The 19,333-nt window shown below is 41.9% G+C and overlaps 1 protein-coding gene across 1 annotated transcript in view; it reads left to right on the top strand.

Moving 5' to 3' along the window:
* The window catches only part of AFG2A (AFG2 AAA ATPase homolog A), a 358,336-nt gene that overhangs the window by 48,607 nt on the left and 290,396 nt on the right, over positions 1-19,333 (top strand). The gene's annotated exons all lie outside the window — the stretch shown is intronic.

Raw genomic sequence — 19,333 nt, forward strand, 5'->3', positions numbered from 1 at the left:
CTGACATGATAACAGAAAATGCCTTTTGTAAGTGCATGCGGTTGGGGTGTGAAAAGCAGTATCTTTTAAAAAATAGTGTACTTAATCTTCTTGCCACCTTTCCTATAGAAAGATAGAAAACAGACTTTTTTTTTAGACCTTTGCTTTTGTTAATTTCCAAAATGAGTAATGACAATAGTATTAAAAGATGAAAAATATTTAATGGGGTCTGTGTCTTTTATATAAATGTACTTCAAGAAAGCTGCTCCAAGTTTCTGTTATTGTTTTTGTTAAAACCCTCTCAGATAAGTGTAAGTGATATTGAAATGAGCATACTATAGATCTGTGTATATATCTCTGAACGAGTTAAATATCCGCCCATTTAGTGTCTGCGCTTGCTGCCTAATCTAGCAGAATTCTGGACCTTAGAGATCACATGCGATTTTGTTAATAGTGACTTTTTAAATAGGCTGGCATACCCACATACATACTTCTTTGGCTCTGGTTCTGCTGTGAGATGTCATGCAGATTTGTGTGGTCAGGTTTCAGCAGAGAGGCATTGTTGGAGGCTGATTTTGAAAACAGGATAATACATGCTTCTATTCCTGTTTCTGCTTTTTATTATCGCTCAGTGTAACAAATATTTCCAACTACATGATGACCCCCGGAACAGACTGTGCACGCACATTCTACTCCAATGACTTCAGGGTTTGTTTGGAAAGCTTTGATCACTCATTCCCTGATTTGGAAAGAGGAAGCTGGATTTTTGGAAACACAAATAGATCAGACTTTCTGCTTTTAGAAGAGCTTAAAAAAATGCAAAGCATAAAGAGAACATACTTCTTTGAGATAGTGTCTGCTTTTTTCCCAGACATTTACATGGTTGCACTGTTTGTGTGTTTTGTTGTGTGTTTTATACCTAATGACAATTGGCCACATTTTAAAAGCTATCCCGGCCTGGAACGCACGTTTTAGTGATGGCTAACATTTGCCAGACCAGCTATTGTGGACCGGGATGGCCACGACTGCTGCCTTAAAAATAGTGTTTTCCTTGCCTTACTTCCTCGCCGCGACCTTGTTGGCATATCAGGTGATGATCTCAGCCAATCCAATGCCTCCCAAGAAGGAGACATAGGGTGCCTAGTGCGCAAGTGTAGAAAATGAGTAATTTGATCTCTATGTTATGGTAGAGGAAGCTCCATTTTACTAGTGTCACGAAGACAGCCACTGGAGATGTGTTAACCCTGCAAAAAATTACCAGGGTGCAACCGGGTCTGAGCTTGGCCAATCCCCACAATGTGATTTGCAAAAATGTAATGATGGTCCAGGCACTCAAGTTCAATCCAGTGGGCAGATTTATTGGAGCAGAATCAAAAACAACGTTTCAGACCACAACGTTGTGGTGCCTGGACCATCATTACTTTTTTGCAAACCCTGCACTGAAAGCATTGCTGTTCTTGTAAAACTGCGTAGTTTTCTATTGCAAGGTTAAGAACACAAAGGCCACTTAATTGAGATGAAAACCGCAATTTCACTTCTCCACCTTTTTTTTTCTCATTCGACTTTTCTTTTCCCTACTTATTCTTCAATTCTTGGAATTGCTATGATGTTTTGATACATGTTGCAATGTATACAATAAAAATGATGCATCAAATTAAGAAGTATAGTTGCATTCCAGCAATCGTAAGGAAATCTGCTATGGTTTAATTGTAAATCCAGTACATATTAATATGAAGAGAAACCAGTAACAACACTGCTTCTCTAAAACCAAAACAAACCACCATACTCCTAACAGATTCTAACCATTTTAAAAGTTACCCCTAACCCAGAGGTTCCCTGCAAGAGTTAAAGGAGGTGTTTTAGGATAAGTGTGACCGTTGCGAAAACCCAAACAATGATAATCCATTATACAGTGTAATGGAATATGTCTCTATGTTACTAATGGAGCTATAATAATTTTAAACTCCACAGACACTCTATCAGATACGTAGCATTGAGGAATGAATTTTTACAATTGACCCTAATATGAAAGTGATTAAAGTTTCCTATTCTTGACATGAGTGCATTGTGATGCCTGTGTTTTCATGTAACTTGAGTGGTGCTGGTGCTTTTAATAATTTGCATTTGTCTAGTAGATAAGATGACCTAGCTAATGTCACAGCTTGTCTTCAATTGCCATTGGGCATCTTCATATAATTAGCGTAAAAATGTGATCCGCAGTAACAGTGGAGAAGAGATTTCCAGCTATTTCCTGTGCCTGCAGCCTCATGATCTCTGTGTCCTTTCCAGCTGGTCTCCTGGAATGTTTTCATTGATATTGTACCGTATCCTGTTCATTATGAATGTGCCACATTACAGGAAGTCTGAATTGCAAATATTTGTGATTTTGTTACAGAGCCTGGGGATTAAAGGCAGGTGTTCATGCATGCTCTTTATTTTATTTTTTTTGTGTAGAGACACCAGATGCTATTTACTGAATTTCTTTTTCTAGTCAGTTACAGAATATCAGATCTCATTAACCTCATTTGTAGAAATGGCCTCGTAATTTTAACAGTTACTGTAATCAGTTTTCAGACATCTTAAAGGAAGTCTCAATCTGTGTACATTTTAGAGATAACACATTCAAATATGAAACTTCTATTTATTTGCAGCAAATCCTGAACTTTGATTCTCCTTCAGTTATGTTCTCATTAACACGAAATAGTTGAGAGATCTCTGCTTATCCAATCACCCAAAAGGTTAAAGGGACACTATAATCACCAGAACAACTACTGCTTAATGTAGTGGTTCTGGTGTGCATAGTCAGTCCTTGCAGGCATTTTAATGTAGACACTGCCTTTTTAGAGAACAGACGTTGTTTGCATTGCTGCCTAGTAACAACTTTAGTGGCAGTCACTCAGAAGGCCATTAGAGGTGTAGCACTGATGTTCAGGGTCTCCATGTTCTGCATGTAGGCACTGAGCTTTCCCCATGGAGATGCATTAAGTCAATGCATCTCTATGAGGAGATGCTAACTTCTGCAACACAGCATTTTTGCCGTGTAAGCTTTTCCTTTGGGAAAACATTGGATTGGCTGAGATCATCAAGTTTGATGTCTGCCAAAGGGGCAGAGCCAGCCATGACCGGACCCACACGGCGCTGGAAAAAGGTGAATAAAACTGCTATTTAACCAGAGGTTAGGATCACCCCGGGGGCTAATCTGCTATTTCGAGCTATAGTGTCAAGAATACACACTTACTCCATAAGTCATTAAAGCTTATCTCTAAATTTTGTAAAACGGGTCACACGGGTCTGAATAAATTTACCTTAGTTTGTTTCATGCCATACCTTTGTCATCAACAGGGTGAATGCTATAGGTTTCACATCACTAATGTTATCAGATGTGTATACACATTATTGATATTTTCATTACTTAACCCCTTAAGGACCAAACTTCTGGAATAAAAGGGAATCATGACATGTCACACATGTCATGTGTCCTTAAGGGGTTAAAGGGACACTATAGGCATCCATATGGCTTCATTGAAGTGGTCTGGGTGTAGTCTACTTGTCCCCTTAACCCTGTAATGTAAAACAACAACTTCTAGTTGCTGTCTTCCAGACTAGAGGATTCACATAGAGTGTAACTTCGTGAAACGACACTGGATATCCTTCCACTTTGCATGATGACTTCGTCACTGAAATCACACACAGAGGCAGAGGGACACTATAGTGCTACACTATGCTATTGTTTGTATTTCTAACACTATAGTGTTCCTTTATGAAAAGAAAAAAATATTTTTTTTAATTGTATTAGTATTAGTATTCTTTTTTTATTTTTATTTTTTATATTTCAGACGTGTACCTGGCTTGTATAGTTATACTAATCCATCTATGTTTCAGGCCTTGGTACTCTTGTCATCATAAATATCTCAGTTTATCCTATTAAACTGCCTGTGACCTCCTCCCCCCCACCCGAATCCCTGATTTTATTGTATATTCTTATTTATTAAATTTGCTTTACCCTTTTACCTTTGGAGAGAGAGAGAGACACTTATGCCCAGTGTATTTTCCTTATTTTATTATTCTGTTTTCTCTGTCCATTTAGGGGTTCAGATCTTTACATTCTTTTCTTTTCCTCCCCTTCTTTTCTGGCCCTTGTCTCGCTGATTCTGGACATTAGCTATACCTGATTTAATTATTGCGTGCTAGGTTCAGAAGAGAGGAGAGTAGTGTTGATGATATTTATTAGGTTATCATTTCCATTTTGCAAATCCATGTATCCCAGTCTTCTATTTGAGTATATCTGTTTCTCTGTTTCCTATGTTCACCAGGATACCCCTTTCCATTTTTGCTTGTGTTATTAATTCTTGGATGCGTGGAATTATCCCTGTTTTCCAATTTTGTGCTAAAAGTAGTTTAGCTGCTGAAATTATATGTAGAATTATCATTAATATTTTTTTTTTTCATTTTTGGCCAGTACAAGTTTTGCAGAACCACTTCTGGCTTAAAAACTAATTTTATTTCCGTTTTTTGATATATTATATTGGTCACATCTTTCCAAAATGTAGTTATGGGTGTGCACTGCCACCAACTGTGGAATAAATTGCCTTCTTTAATATTACATTTCCAGCATCTGGACTACAATTCTCCCACACTCCCAGACTCTACCGTAAAGGAGGCGGTGTAGGCATCCTTCTCTCCCCTCAATGTACCGTATATACTCGAGTATAAGACGAGTTTTTCAGCACATTTTTTGTGCTGAAAAACACTCACTCGTCTTATACTCGAGTCAGTTGTCTGTAATATGGCAATTTTCATTGCCATAATACAGACAAGGACCGGGGGCTGTCAGGAAGCTGTAACTTACCTTCACCGCAGCTCCTGTCAGCTCCCTTCTCTCTCCTCCGTCCGTGCAGCTCCCAGGTCAGCTCCCTCTGCAACTCAACGCTCCGCGCGGCCGCGAGAGTTGCCTTTCTGTTGATCTTTCTGCTGCCTTTGACACTGTTGATCATCAACAGCTTCTTCGCATTATCTGTAAGTTTGGTCCATGGGATACTGCTCTCTCCTGGTGCTCCTCCTACCTCTCCCAGCACTCTTTCAGTGTTTCTTTCTCTGACTCTTCCCTCCAACCACTCTCTGTTGGCGTCCCCCAAGGTTCTGTACTTGGTACTGTTCTCTATCCATACTGCCTCCCTTGGTAAACTCATCAGCTCCTTTGGCTTCCATTATCATTTCTATGCGGATGACATGCAAATCTACCTGTCCTCTCCTGATCTCTCTCAGCCCATCTTGACTCGTGTCTCTGACTGCCTCTCTGCGATTTCCATCTGGATGGCTGCTCACTTCCTTAAACTCAACCTGTCCTAAACAGAACTTCTAGTCTTTCCTCCCTCAAGTGTTGCTACTCCCTTGTCTGTCTCCCTCTAAGTCAACGGCGCTACCATCACCTCTACCTCGCAGGCTCGCTGCCTGGGTGTTCTTTTTTACTCCAACCTCTCCTTCACCCCTCATGTCCAATCAATTGCCAAATCCTGTCGCTTCCATCTCAAAAACATAGCGCGCATCCGCCCCTATTTAACATAATGCTGCTCCAACCTACCTATCCTCCCTAATACACAAATATGTCCCGTTGAGGCCCCTGTGCTCTGCCAAAGAACTACGTCTATCCTCTGTCCGTACTCCCACCTCTGATGCTCGCCTCCAAGATTTCTCCAGGGCTGCACCTCTTCTGTGGAACTCCCTTCCCTTCTCCGTAAGACTTTCACCCAGTCTCCACTCATTCAAAAAATCATTGAAAACTCACTTCTTCAAGACAGCATAGCAACTAAACTGTTAGCAGGTTTTTATCCCCCACCCCCATGACTCCTCTCCTGCAACTGTCAAAAATTACCTAGTAAGCCCTAAGTGAATGCTTTTGTAACAACTCACTTCGTACCCATACTTTTACCCTTTGTGTCACTATACCTACTATCTCTAGAATGTAAGCTCATTGAGCAGGGCCCTCCATCCCCTCTGTTCATGTGCGTCCAATTGTCTGGTTACAATTACATGTGTGTTAGTCCACCCATTGTACAGCGCTGCAGAATCTGATGGCATTATATAAATAATAAAATAATAATCTGTCTGATGACTCTGGGAAATTTTCTTTAAACATTTCGGTGTTCGGTACCATCTATTCAAGAGTTTAGATTGGGTGTCCGTAAGATTTAAGCAGTGTACTTATTTATTTAGTTTATTTAGAGAGCTTGTCCACTGTTTTTCTTCTATATGTACTTGTAGTTCTTTTTCCCATAACTTTATCTCATTTTGGCATTAGGTTTCTATAGTTCTTTAATTTGAGTAGATGTTTGAGGATTGTAATTTCTCCCCCTCATTTTGAAGGAGATATTCTGCTAAAAAGCCCTTAATTCGGAGATAGTTAAAAGTGTCTTTGGGGGGAATGTTGAGTTCCTCCATCATTTGATTGAAAGTTTTAATTTTATGTTCTGCTTGTATATTTTTAAATTCCCTTATCCCCCCAGTCTTACAAGTGTTTACTTTTATGTTGTCAAACATATCTGAAATACTAGAAAAAGGGAGCACATCTATTATTCTATTTCTGAATCCTATGCTGCTTGTGAATTGTGAGATTAGTATTCTTCATATAGTTACTCCATTAGTCAAAGGTCCACAAATTGGGAACCGAAGGGAACAGTTGTGAACTAGAATTATACCATTTCACAAAGCTATGGAATATGTTTTTACAGAAAATATCTACAACAACAAAGTATTTGTAAGCGTTGTGCCTATAATTTTTAGCCACGTATGATACCTATACTTCTCTTTGGATGGACAAATATATTACTAGAGAGGTTTACATGGAGACTTAAAGTATGTGTGTAGAGCCTTGTGGAGAAAAGGTACTCTATGTTGCTACAGTCATTGCCTGGCTATGAAGTCTGAGAAACGTAGTCTAACAAGATTTAGTAGATTAAGGATTTAGTAGGTTAATGGCGCTTCCTCTGCACTGAGTAAAATTTGGTCATATGATTCGAAAGCACATAGAAAAGCAATGAATATAATGGAGCTTTGGATTGCACAACCGCCAGAAGTAAAACAGTTATTTTATTATTTTATGGCAAATGGGTGGGGTGGGGCTCTTAATATAACAGGAACAGGGGCAGTATAGCGTTGGTAATACAGATTTGTATTCCTGACTTTATGTGCCAGCCCATAGGGACTGGAAGATACCCACCAAGCAATTGATGGGCGATATATATTGAAGGGACACTATAGTCACCAGAACAACTACAGCTTATTGAATTTGTTCTGGTGAGTGGAATAATTACCTTCAGGCTTTTTGCTGTAAACACTGTCCTTTTAGAGAAAATACAGTGTTTAGATTACAGCCTAGTGATAACTTCACTGGCCACTCCTCAGATAGCTGTTAGAGATCCTTCCTGGGTCATGGCTGCCTAAAATGCATCCAGACATTCAGTGTCTCCACCCTCTGCATGCAGACACAGAACTTTCCTCATAGAGATTCATTGTTTTAATTCATCTCTATGAGGAGATGCTGATTGGCCAGGACTGTATTTGAATTGTACTGGCTCTGCCCCTGATCTGCCTCTTTGTCAATCTCAGCCGATCCTATGGGGAAGCATTTTGATTGGATCAGGCTACCACTTCTGATGATGTCAGCAGGCAGTGGGCAGGTCTAAAGGAAACGGGGACAAAGCCAGCAGCTCCAGACTTGAATACAAGTAAGATTTTACTATATTTAGGGAGGCATGAGGGATCCAGGGGGGCTATATGGTGGTTTTAAGCCTATAGGGTCAGGTATACATGTTTGTGTTCCTGACCCTATAGTGCTCCTTTAAATATGGAAAGTTCTAAAGTGTATCAGCAGTCAAAACATGTATGCTGTAATAGATTGAAATAAACAGCTGAGCTAATGACTTAATTTTTCATAAAAATCAATACAGATCTAACATTTCAACATTGACAGGGGAACTGTCACGTCTCTGGAACTTACACCAATGGTAATCGCCCATAACTTCTGTTAACCTATTATTATAATTTTTTTTAATGAGATGCAAAGATTTAATTTATATTAAAGATTTAGCAGATTTAATCAAAAGCCAGTTCAAGTAAGGCAAATTCTTTACGCTGAAATGAGAGAGCAGAGTCGAAACAGAGGATTAATCCACGAAATGGACTTCTAAAATCAATGCCATCAATTCGTATTAAGTCATATATTAAAGTATTGATGGGACATCATATCTAGCCTCCCACCCCGTAGAGTGCAACCCTTTATAATATACTCAAGTAAGTCAAAATGTACTTGCCCTTCTCTTCAATAAACTTACCTAAAGAGGCGACAAACTAGGGGGGGAAGAAAATAAAGGGTGGGAAAATACTCGCCTCCTGTCATTAATAAAATTAAGATTATAGGTACACTAAAGCTAGCATAATCTACAATTTTATAACATGACAGGAGGCTTCGTATTTTGCTGTTTTAACGCTCCCCAAGTAGGATTAAGGAAGCTTGTACCGCTGGACGAAAGTAGAAATCGCGAAACGTCTCTTCCCGGGACCTGTCTGCCGATTGAAGAATGTCCCGAAGAGATGCTCCAGCGTTGAACGCTCCTGATGCCGCTGCACCTCTGAAGGAGTGGGCTCTGAAGGAGGCTTCTATCCCTGCCAGGAAAGTAACCATCTATCCCAACGGGCCAGAGTCATGGTTGACACTGGGTTATGTGGTCGAACGTATGAGACCAATAGCTGACTGGAGGAAGATGAACGAAGAGTGGAGGTGAGCGATAGATAGCGAGAGAGAACCGAGACTATACACAATTTTGGATGGTTAGGGAAATAAGGATATAATATAGTAGAGGTGTTTGATTTTGTCCGTCTGGATATGATAAAAGTGACACCTTCTGTGATGGCGTCATGGTTGAATGCCCGAACATCAGACACTCAGCGGAAAGAAACTAAGTAAAGTAACAGGGTGAACCTTGCTGAGAGTTGGCGAAGAGAAAGGTCTTCGTTGCTCGGCCAAGCTTATAGGAACGGATCATGATGTTAACATCCCATAGGTGTGAGTACTTCGGTGCTGGAAGGCGAGTCAGTTTAACACCCCGTAAAAGTCTACAGACCAACGGGTCCTGGCCAACTGGTTCCATGAGCCCAAGAATTCCTGAGGAGTTCCTTAGATCTCTGCGATAAACGTCTGAAGTTCCAGGCTTCCCGGGAAGAGTCCAAGCCACTAATTGGAGGTGGTATTGTTATACTAACGGATGAGGTAGCCCCTGAGGGTCCTCCAGGAGATTGGGCAATGACGGTAGAAGGAGAGTATGTCGGCAGGAGAGGTCTAGAAGGTCTGGAAACCATACTTGGCCCTGCCAGAGTGGGGAGAAGTACAAGCGTGACTAGTTGTCTGCGAATCTGGAGAAGGACTCTCGGGATCATTGCAAATGGAGGGAAGGCACAGGCCCCCGTCATCGTCCATCTCTGTAGGAAGGCATTCAATGCCAAGTACTCTGGGTCTGGTAGCCAGCTCAAGAACTGTGGGATTGAAAGTTCGTTTGGGAGGCGAACAGGTCCAGCACAAATGGGCCCCTGTGTTTTGAAATGTGAAGGAAAACTGATCTGTGAAGGCGCCAATTGCTGTCGTCTCTCCAATGTTGGGAGAACCAATCCACTGTGATGTTCGTCTCTCCCGGAAGGTATTCCACTCGAAGCGTGATGTTGTGTTGAAAACAGACATAGTAGATGTCTTTCGTAACTTCTGAAAGTGAGCGAGACCTGGCCAGTCCCCATCTGCTGATGTATTGGACGGCTGAGATATTGTCCATTCAAATGAGAATGCAGCCGTCCGAGAGGTAAATGGCCAGACTGCGGATTACGAAGGAGCCTGCGAATAATTCCAGACAATTGATGTGGAATGAGTGTTCTGCGGTTGTCCAGGGTCCCCCAGTGGAGGTCGTATGACAGGTTGTACCCTAGCCTCGAAGGCTCGTGTCTGATCTTACTACAAAGTCCGGAGTGGGGTCGAAATTGGTTTGCCATTCCAAGCAGACATGTGGAGGAGCCACCAAAGGAGTTCCTCCCTTACTTCGGTGGTAGTCGGGACCCCCTGGTCGTACGACGAGTGGGCTCGGAGAAATTGAGCTTTCAGGCGTTGCATGGCCCGATAGTGTAGGGGGCCCGGGTAGATTGCTTGGATGGGAGCGGAAAGGAGGCCCACGATCCAAGCTAAACCTCTGAGAGGTATATCCACCTGTCGAAGAGTCTTACGTAGTTCTTTCCGGATCGCTGATAGTTTGTATTGAGGCAAGCGGAGAACACAGGTCGAAGAGTCGATCACGAAGCCGAGGAACTGGACCATTTGGGATGGGGAAAGTGACGGCTTCTCCTGGTTGATAATGAACCCTAAAAAAAATTCGAGCAATGAGGATGTGTAGTTCGTCTGAAATCGCAGTGTGGATATGTCTTCGCAAAGTAGTTAGAGATCGTCAAGGTAGATTAGGCAGCGTATGCTCCTGGCTCTAAGATGTGCAGTAACCTGCTTGAGCAGTTTGGTGAAGCACCCCAGTGCGGAACTGAGGACAAATGGTAGGCAGGTGAACTGGAAGGTCTGGTGGTTCCAAAGGAAGCAGAGGAAGCGTCGATCGGCTGGGTGTACTGACACAGAGAGGTATGCGTCCTTGAGGTCGAGTCGGGTGAACCAATCGCCTGGCCGAAGTATGTCTCGGAGGAGATGTATGCCTTCCATTTTGAAATGCTTGTACACCACAAAGGTATTCAGATGGCAGAGGTTGATGACCGGGCAGAGTTCCCCTAACTTCTTCTGGATCAGGAAGATAGAACTGAGAAAGCCCTCATCGTTTTGGGCGAGTTGGATTGCTCCTTTTGTGAGTAGGGATCGTAGTTCTGAATCGAGCAGAAAAGTGTGTGACAGCTCTGTTTCCTCTTCCCCTATCCGACCTTTGGGTGTAAGTTCGGGAAGAATGGTGATGTGTGGGATCGCTGCCGTTGGCATGTGGCCCAGAAACGGCTGGCTGCACGACCCCTTGTACAGCCCTGCCAAAAACCCGAGAGGGTTGTTGATGAAACACTCTTTTTATGAGTGGCTGTACCTTGATCAGTGTGGCGTATAGATTTACATGTTTGTGTAATTCTTTAATGTATAGGGTTCTCCAAATAGCAGACCCTTGGCTTTGGGGCCTAATTCTTTGGCTCCCAAGTCGGACAGTTTGGTGTCCATGTGCAGCAGCACTGCTTTCCTACGCTCTGTACAGAGGGATGTATTTGCATTGCCCAGCAGGCATATGGAGCGTAGTGCCCATTCTCCGAATACAGATGGGTCCAATGGTCCCTCTAGAGAGGGCGTCATCAGCCAATAAAATAATTTTTGCAATGATAACTATCATTTTGCCCTGGGTGAGGCGTAAGCTGCGTTCAATGTCCTTTTTAGGGTCACGGCCAGTTCTGGCTAGGTATGTGTAAAGCAGCGTGTCAATTCTGGGGTCATAGCGACCTTGTCCGGTAGGGTAGGCCGTGGACATTCTGCTTAGGCGTTTGCGGACCTCCTGATCCCGGGGTCTCATAATCCAGAAGGAACCGTATGCTCTAGTGTGGGGTCACCAATAGTATATTGAGGAAAAGGTGCTCCCCTGAAGGATGTCTCAGGCCAGTCCCTTACATCATCCGACGAGTGGACGGCTTGCCTTTTATTTAGAATGGCTAAGGGAATGTAGGGCAAAAGCGTCTTCCTCCTCTTCCAGCAGAGTAGGCTGGACAGAGTGTTTCTCTCTAGTGTCCGCCTGTCTGGGGCATTCACCCTTGCATTTCTGGCCCATCCCCTTTCCAATAGCATTTATGGGATTCTGAGAGATTCCGTCTTGAGGAATCGGAATCCTCTGATTCTTTGGCAGAAAGCGGGGATCATAGATTTTGTGCTCCTTGGGCTCTAAGGGCAGCACCCGAGCCAGGGCCTTTTCAAGTGAAGCGGCGACAGCCGCGTTTACGAGAGCTTGGAGATTTTTAGCCTGGTATGTGGCCTCCATAGTAATAGTATTGGCACCTGTGGGGTAGAACAGGCCGGTAATAGAATGTACATCCAGGCCGTATTATATATATATATATATATAGAATAATATATTTTAAATCCAAAGTGCAAGCTTAAGCTGGGGTTCATCCAGCATAAATAACCTCCGGGTGTGTATGTATATAGTTGTTTATACCCGTGAAGAGCTATGGTGGCACAGACAAAGCGGGCCAATCATGGGCTGTATATCATAACAGCAATCATAAATAATACTTAGGGGTTTACCCTTTATAAATTCACAGTGGAATGTGATTAATATAATAGGCTGATAAATATCATATGCGATGAGGGTGAGATACCCCAATGCAACTATAGATAGGAATTGGGTGTTGTGCTCACCCCATCAATAACAGTTTTGATAGTAGTTTTAAATTAATTCAATGGCATAAAAAAAAATGTGTATGCAGTATCTTCAAATCACCACCAGGGGAGTCAGCACAGCACAACAATGACAGTAATAGGCAATACAGTATATAGATCCCCTTAGGTGAGGAAGGAGTGGAACCCACTTAGGAAGTGTGGGATCCACTGGTCGGCATAAATAGTGTCCGAAATGCAATAGGGAATAGTTAGTAGAATCTTATAATTTATAATTGGTGCCGCGACGAGGAGCGGTACACCAAGATGGCCGCCGCACGGCCAGTATGAGCGCAGGTCGCGGCTCCAAGAAAATGGCCGCCGCAACCTTGCGCATGCGCAGGAGAGGATCAAATGGTCGTTTGGATCTCGCGTCAGTGCGCGAGGTCCAAGATGGCCGCCGTGCGCACTAAGGGTCGTCGGAGGCGTACTCCACGGCCCAGAAAGCCCGGGAAACACGGGGCAGAGACGGCTGACCGCAACCCGGGCTAAATGAGGCAAAAGAAAGTAAAGTAAAAAACAGAGAATAAAATAATAAAGAATAAAACGATTTAAAAAGGTATATATTAAGTAGCAGGAGATATAGGAAAATAAGCTGAAGAGAAATTTTTTACAATTTTTCAATTAAAATAGTTAAATCCCAGCAGACATATGCCACAATAATAATATCAAAAGGATGTGAGAAACAGATAAAATAAATATATGAATAAACCACAGAAACCCACAGAGAGTAGGAGACAGTGGCACTCTGACCTGTACTGGTGTGAAGCAGCAAAGAAAGAGGAAGTGACATCACTGGGAGGGAGTCTTATACCCTGTTACTTTTTTCTGATTGGTTATCCTGTTACTATGTTAAAAAGTGCTGCTGTGAAGCTTAAGTAAAGAAAGACTTAAGCAAAATACGAAGCCTCCTGTCATGTTATAAAATTAGTAGTATAGTTTAATGTCTCCTCTGCTCTTCGTGTTTTCTCTATGCTGACTGCCAGGTGCAAAGGACAGAGCGTATGCCAGTGCTTGACAAGACTCCACGATGAAAATGCTTCATTGTAGGTTAAAGAGGTGTTGATTTTTACTTTTAAGGGTCACTTCATCCACCATAACCACTTCAGTGATTTGAAATGGTCATAGTGGTAGGAGTCAGTATGTGCAGTGTTTCTGCTTGAAACATTGCACACACAGAGATATTGTTAATTGTGTCCTGGGGCTAGTTGCACCCCTATCAGACATTACCCCAGCAGCTTAGAACTCTTTTCCGGGCTTACTAATGTTAATTGTGTGCATAAATTATAATTGTTATTAATGCGCACTGCATGCTGACAACATATGTATATATATTTCCCTTGCAGGCATTCTGCCTGCAAGGGGAAGCTATCTCTACCCTCCCACATTGCACATCCTCCGTGCGCATTGGTCTTGGCCCCTCATCTCCCCCTTCCCATTTATTGTCTGCCCAGAGCATGTGCATTCACTCTGAGCCGGCAATATGGCCCAGTCCCAGACATTTCTCTGAGAAGCCTGTGATTGAACCACATACGGCCCCAGTGATGTTGGAGGGAGGATTGAAAGAGCAGCGCAGGAAACTTCCCTTGGCGCTTGGGAATAAATAAACATAATATTAAAGATCATAGGAAGTGTCAATTCCCCTTTAAGTAGTTAATAACCAAATATAGGTAGCTCTTATGCCCAATAAGCTGCAATCCGGTGTTAACATGATAATTGTCTTTTTACCTGTTAAAAAAAAAGTCATACAAAGTGTCCTCTGGGGGAAAAACTTTTGACAAACCTACTAAAATGAATGATGAATTTACTGAAGTGACCAATATAACTAGAACCTCCTGACTACCAACTTTTAGCAGATAGACTGTAAGCTTGTTTGAGCAGGGTCCTCTTCAACCTATTGTTCCTGTAAGTTTTCTTGTAATTGTCCTATTTATAGTTAAATCCCCCCTCTCATAATATTGTAAAGCGCTACGGAATCTGTTGGTGCTATATAAATGGCAATGATAATAATAATAATATGCCAAGTTACATTTACCTTTACCTGGTAAGATTGGTTGCCACCTAGTGGTCATGAATAGAACTGTCCCTCCCTGTGTTTTTAAGTTATTTTATCTTATTTTAAGATGTCAAAATAATAGATAATTGTAGTCTTGTTATGGTTTTTGTTTTTCCATGGGACTAACACCATTTTTTAACTACAATCTTTCATAAAATCTTTCTATTATCAGACTTATTTTAGTAAATTTCATACATCCCTTGCATTGTCTAATCACAGTTGATGATGAATTGTGGAGAAAGCTCTGCTCCGGCTCCGAACACAACTGCTGCTGCAGTGCCACCCTCTCATGAAGTCGGATCCTTCCGCACCTGGAATCCGTACAGGCTGCGTTTAAAAAAAAAAAAAAAAAAATGTTGTAGTGTTTATTATTTTCTCTATCTGTCCTGGTTCAGATGGGAAATATTTAACCTTTATAGCTGTAATTTTCTTTCTTTTTATGTAAATATATTTTTATTGAAGAAACCTTTCAATAATGTACAGTAAAAACAGTGTGGGTCACGCAGGACCTAAACCTCAGGTGCCAATAAATGGAGACACGCAGGTCTCTCGTGACATCAAATAAAAGCAGTTACATGCATGTAGACATACATTAATTTAGACATGAAAGAAGAAATGCCAACGTATTGCACTGTTGTATTTCTCTCCTAGATCGTATGTATTTATTCCAGTTATAGTATTTTTCGATTGTATTTTATATTTTACACACTTTTTGGTGTTTTTTTTTTTTTTGTTTTTTTTTTATTCACTCCTTTTATATTTTATTGTATTACTTTGTGTTTATCAGTATTTGGGGTGTTAAGTGACAAACTTTTAGGAGATTCTTTTGTTTTTATAGTGATACTCTTTTGCTTGTGCACAACAAACATCACATTGCCCACAGTGCTGTACATTGAGTAAAAAATATGCTATCACAGGGTTCGACAAATCCCAGGTGCCAGATTGCCATGGCAACTAGGAATTTTGTCCTGACACTTGGGTATTTGCCAGCCCGTTCGTCCGGCCAGTTGAGGGAAAATTGAGCCGGTAGGAAGCTTTTTACTCTTCTTGCTCTGCTTCCTTTTGCACCCTGCTGTGATGCCCGGAACCGGGATATGACGTCACCTTGTCTAGGCATCACTAAAAAGTGTGCGAGTAAGGAGCAGAAGAAGAGATAGGTGATTACAGGATGACAGCAGCTACATTGGATGCCAGGGAAAGGATCCACTCCAGCTCTCCCGAAGGTAGAATTAAAAAATAAAAAATGTGTGTGTGTGTCAGATCAGTGTGACTGCCCTCGGGACCTGTTTTGTCACCATATTTGTGGGTCATGGCTCAAAGATCCAAGCGAAAGTGTTCCAAAGTAGTCTGCTCCGAGTCGAAGTAGGGTGATGCTGGCAGTGACGGCACAATCTTAGATCTACAGGCCTTGTGCTGCGCCCTGACCTGGACACTCAGAAAGTGCCAATAGTGATCCATTCTGTGTGCCATTCAGGGTTTGGGTTGGGGAATCAGGTCTTTTTGAGTGCCCCATAATGATGTGCTGGCCCCTATTTGAGACTTTTTATGTCTATATTAAGCAGAGCTCCTGGCTCAGGCAGTCATCCCAGTCGGAGATCAAGCCACAATCTCCACTATAATTCCTTTTCCACTCAGCGTCTTACATTGTGCTGGCTGAATGTAGTATTATTTAAAATATGCACATAGCATTATACTAGCTACACATTGTAACATACATGCTGGAAAATATCTTTATTACACTCTTCTCAGTGTGAGAGGTTGTTTCTGTCGCAGTGAACTATATATATTCATGGCAGTTGCCAGAAATCTGACATTCTTGTTCCATACATCCGCTAAAATCCATTCTGGATCCCAAACCAAGGATTAACAACCAGTGGTGCAGTTATAAACGTTAGGAATTTATTCACGAAACAGTGACTTGTAGTGAATGTTTCTATAGGTTAAAACAGCCAGGTTGGTAAAATTCTGCCGAATTAACTATTCTTTCCAAATTGGTTAAATTTGGTTAATTATGTCAGCAATTCACCAGAATTAAGTTTGTTGAATAAACTGCTATACAATCTCATGTCAGTAACTGATCAGTATTATCTTTGACTTTTGAATGATATTGCATGACAGTTGTCAAAAATAAAACATGTCAGGATCAAGTGAAGATAATTTCCCCCTCATTGAACAAGTGAAAATTGTCCTTCTGTCCTCAACTGTCAATTGTCACTCTTTGAACTCAATTGTCACTGTCACTAGTCTAAACTAGGGGTTTAATTTTTCAAGTGGAACCCTTTTGACATAGTATATCAACAAAATGTTTTTATTTTTATTTTTATTTTTATGTGCCGTTGTGTGTCAAGGTGTGTGTATCTGTGCTTGTATGTGCCAGTTGTATATCTGACACACAGATACACACACACACACTGGCACACAGATATGTATCTGTATGTGTGTGTCTGTGTGTCAAAGTGTGTGTATCTGTGTGTGTCAAAGTGTGTGTATCTGTGTTTGTGTGTCTGTATGTGTGTGTATCAAGGTGTATGTGTCTGTGTTTGTATGTACCAGTGTGTATGAATCTGACACACAGATACACACACTGGCAGATAGTGGCACACACTGACACAGATACACATCATGACACACAGTGTGTATCTGTGTGTCAAGGTGTGTGTATCAATGTTTCAAAGTGTGTGTATCTGTGTTTGTATGTGTCTGTGTATCAAGGTGTGTGTATCTGTGTTTGTATGTGTCAGTGTGTATGAATCTGACACATAGATACACACACTGGCAGATAGTAGCACACAGATACACACACCTTGACACACTGTGTGTATGTGTGTGTGTGTGTGTGTGTGTGTGTGTGTATACGTTTGCATCTGTGTGTCAAGGTGTGTATATGTGTATATCTGTGTTTGTATGCACCAGTGTGTGTGTATATGTATCTGACACACAGATATTTACACACTGACACACACCTTTACACAAACTCAGATATACACTGACACACACATTTTGACTCACAAATACACACACACTCAGATACACACAGTTACATACACACACTTGCACCCACAGATACACACACACACACACACACACACAGGCACATACAAACACACTGATACATACTGGCACATACACACACACACACTGACACACACACACACTCTTTGACAGACACACATACACCCTCACTGACAAACACACACTCTTTGACAGACACACATACACCCTCACTGACAAACACACACTCTTTGACAGACACACATACTCTTTTACAGACACACATACAAACGCATACACTCTCATTGACAAGAACAGGTACATTCCCACTGACAACCCCATACACTCACACACTCACTGACAAACACACATTCACTCTCACTGACAAACACACAAACACATACAAACTCCCTAACAGACACACATACAATGTATTTATTTTTTAACATTTTACTCCACCCAGCCCCCCTACCTTTAAGAGTGCTGGCATGGGGTCCAGTGGGGCTGCTGCATTGAAGTCCCTGTGGACCAGTGGGGCTAACTGCAGCTTGGCGGGTGGTCGGGATGTCTGGCAGACAGGTGAGCAGTGGAGGATGACGGTGAGGGAGCTCTGATCTCCCTGCTCAGCTCCCTTGCGCGCCTCTTAGTGATGCAGGAGCCGGAGTGATGTCATATTCCGGCTCCGGCATCACTGCTGTGTGCGCGAGGGAGCTGAGCAGGGAGATCACTGCCCACTGCTCCCTCGCCGTCTGCAGCCATTTTTTTTTTCACATTTTTTGGTGGAACCCCAATTAGTGTTCCGCAGAACACCAACTGGGAAATGCTGCTCTAGACTACAGTTACTCTTAGGATATATAAATTGCCAATTTTTTTTTTTTTTTTGTAGCCCTCGAATTAAAATAGATCAACAATTCTATAAGAACACACTCCAGCTTGTATAGCTGGTACAAATAACACGAATGTCCTTGAGTTCACAAAACTGCGCTATATACTTGCAAACAATCTGAACTGCGAAAACTGCTATGAACCTCTGCACTGGATATCTCATCACCAATGTTCTGATGGAAATTCCTGGAAATGTACAAAACAAGACTTGTGCGTCATCGTGGTTAGCCATCAGAAAGGGCATTTTCTTTCAAAAATCATACATCAAAAAGTTGCTACACATTACTTACCTATGGTGTTTGGAAACCTCTGAAAAACCAGCCGCACAACTGACTGTAATATCCAAACACACTGAAGTTGACATTTATAACGTCTATTTTTATACTAACCCAGTTTTGCTCAGCGACCCTGGTCATTATGTACATGTTGATGAGTTTTGTTTTAGTCATCAAATAAAATACCATCGCAATCGTCCCCCGGATCGCAAATATGGGTATTTGGAATTGTGGACACTGAAACTACGCCAGCTGTTGGGTATATGGAAGTTGTTCCTAACAGAAGTGCTGAGATTCTCCTTCCTATTTTTTGACATGTTGGGTGCGAAAGGTTCGGGGGGGCACAGTGATTCCTTTTTTTTCATGGGCAACTTGGAAAGATAATCTTGTAATTACCAATTGGCATAATACACTTTGCAATTCTAAGCAAATGCAGTGATGTTTACTGGTATGTTAGCAGAACAAAATATTCAGCCCGGCAGCAAACTGCAACTCGTAACATCATTAGCCGAAACAGGAATGTATTGAGGTTGGTGCCAACTGCATCTCAGTAAGACTGGGGTTGCCAGAGTGTCAAATCCCTGATAGAAGCCCAAGGTGCTGGTTACCCACAGCCATCAAATACTCTACACCCGTAAATCCCACAGAAAGCCAACAGTGGATGTGTTTATTTTTGTATCTGTAGCACAGGCTGCTCAATTGTAATGTAATTTGTGC

This window comes from Pelobates fuscus, chromosome 6 (assembly GCF_036172605.1).
Source record: "Pelobates fuscus isolate aPelFus1 chromosome 6, aPelFus1.pri, whole genome shotgun sequence".
Classification (NCBI taxonomy): domain Eukaryota; kingdom Metazoa; phylum Chordata; class Amphibia; order Anura; family Pelobatidae; genus Pelobates; species Pelobates fuscus.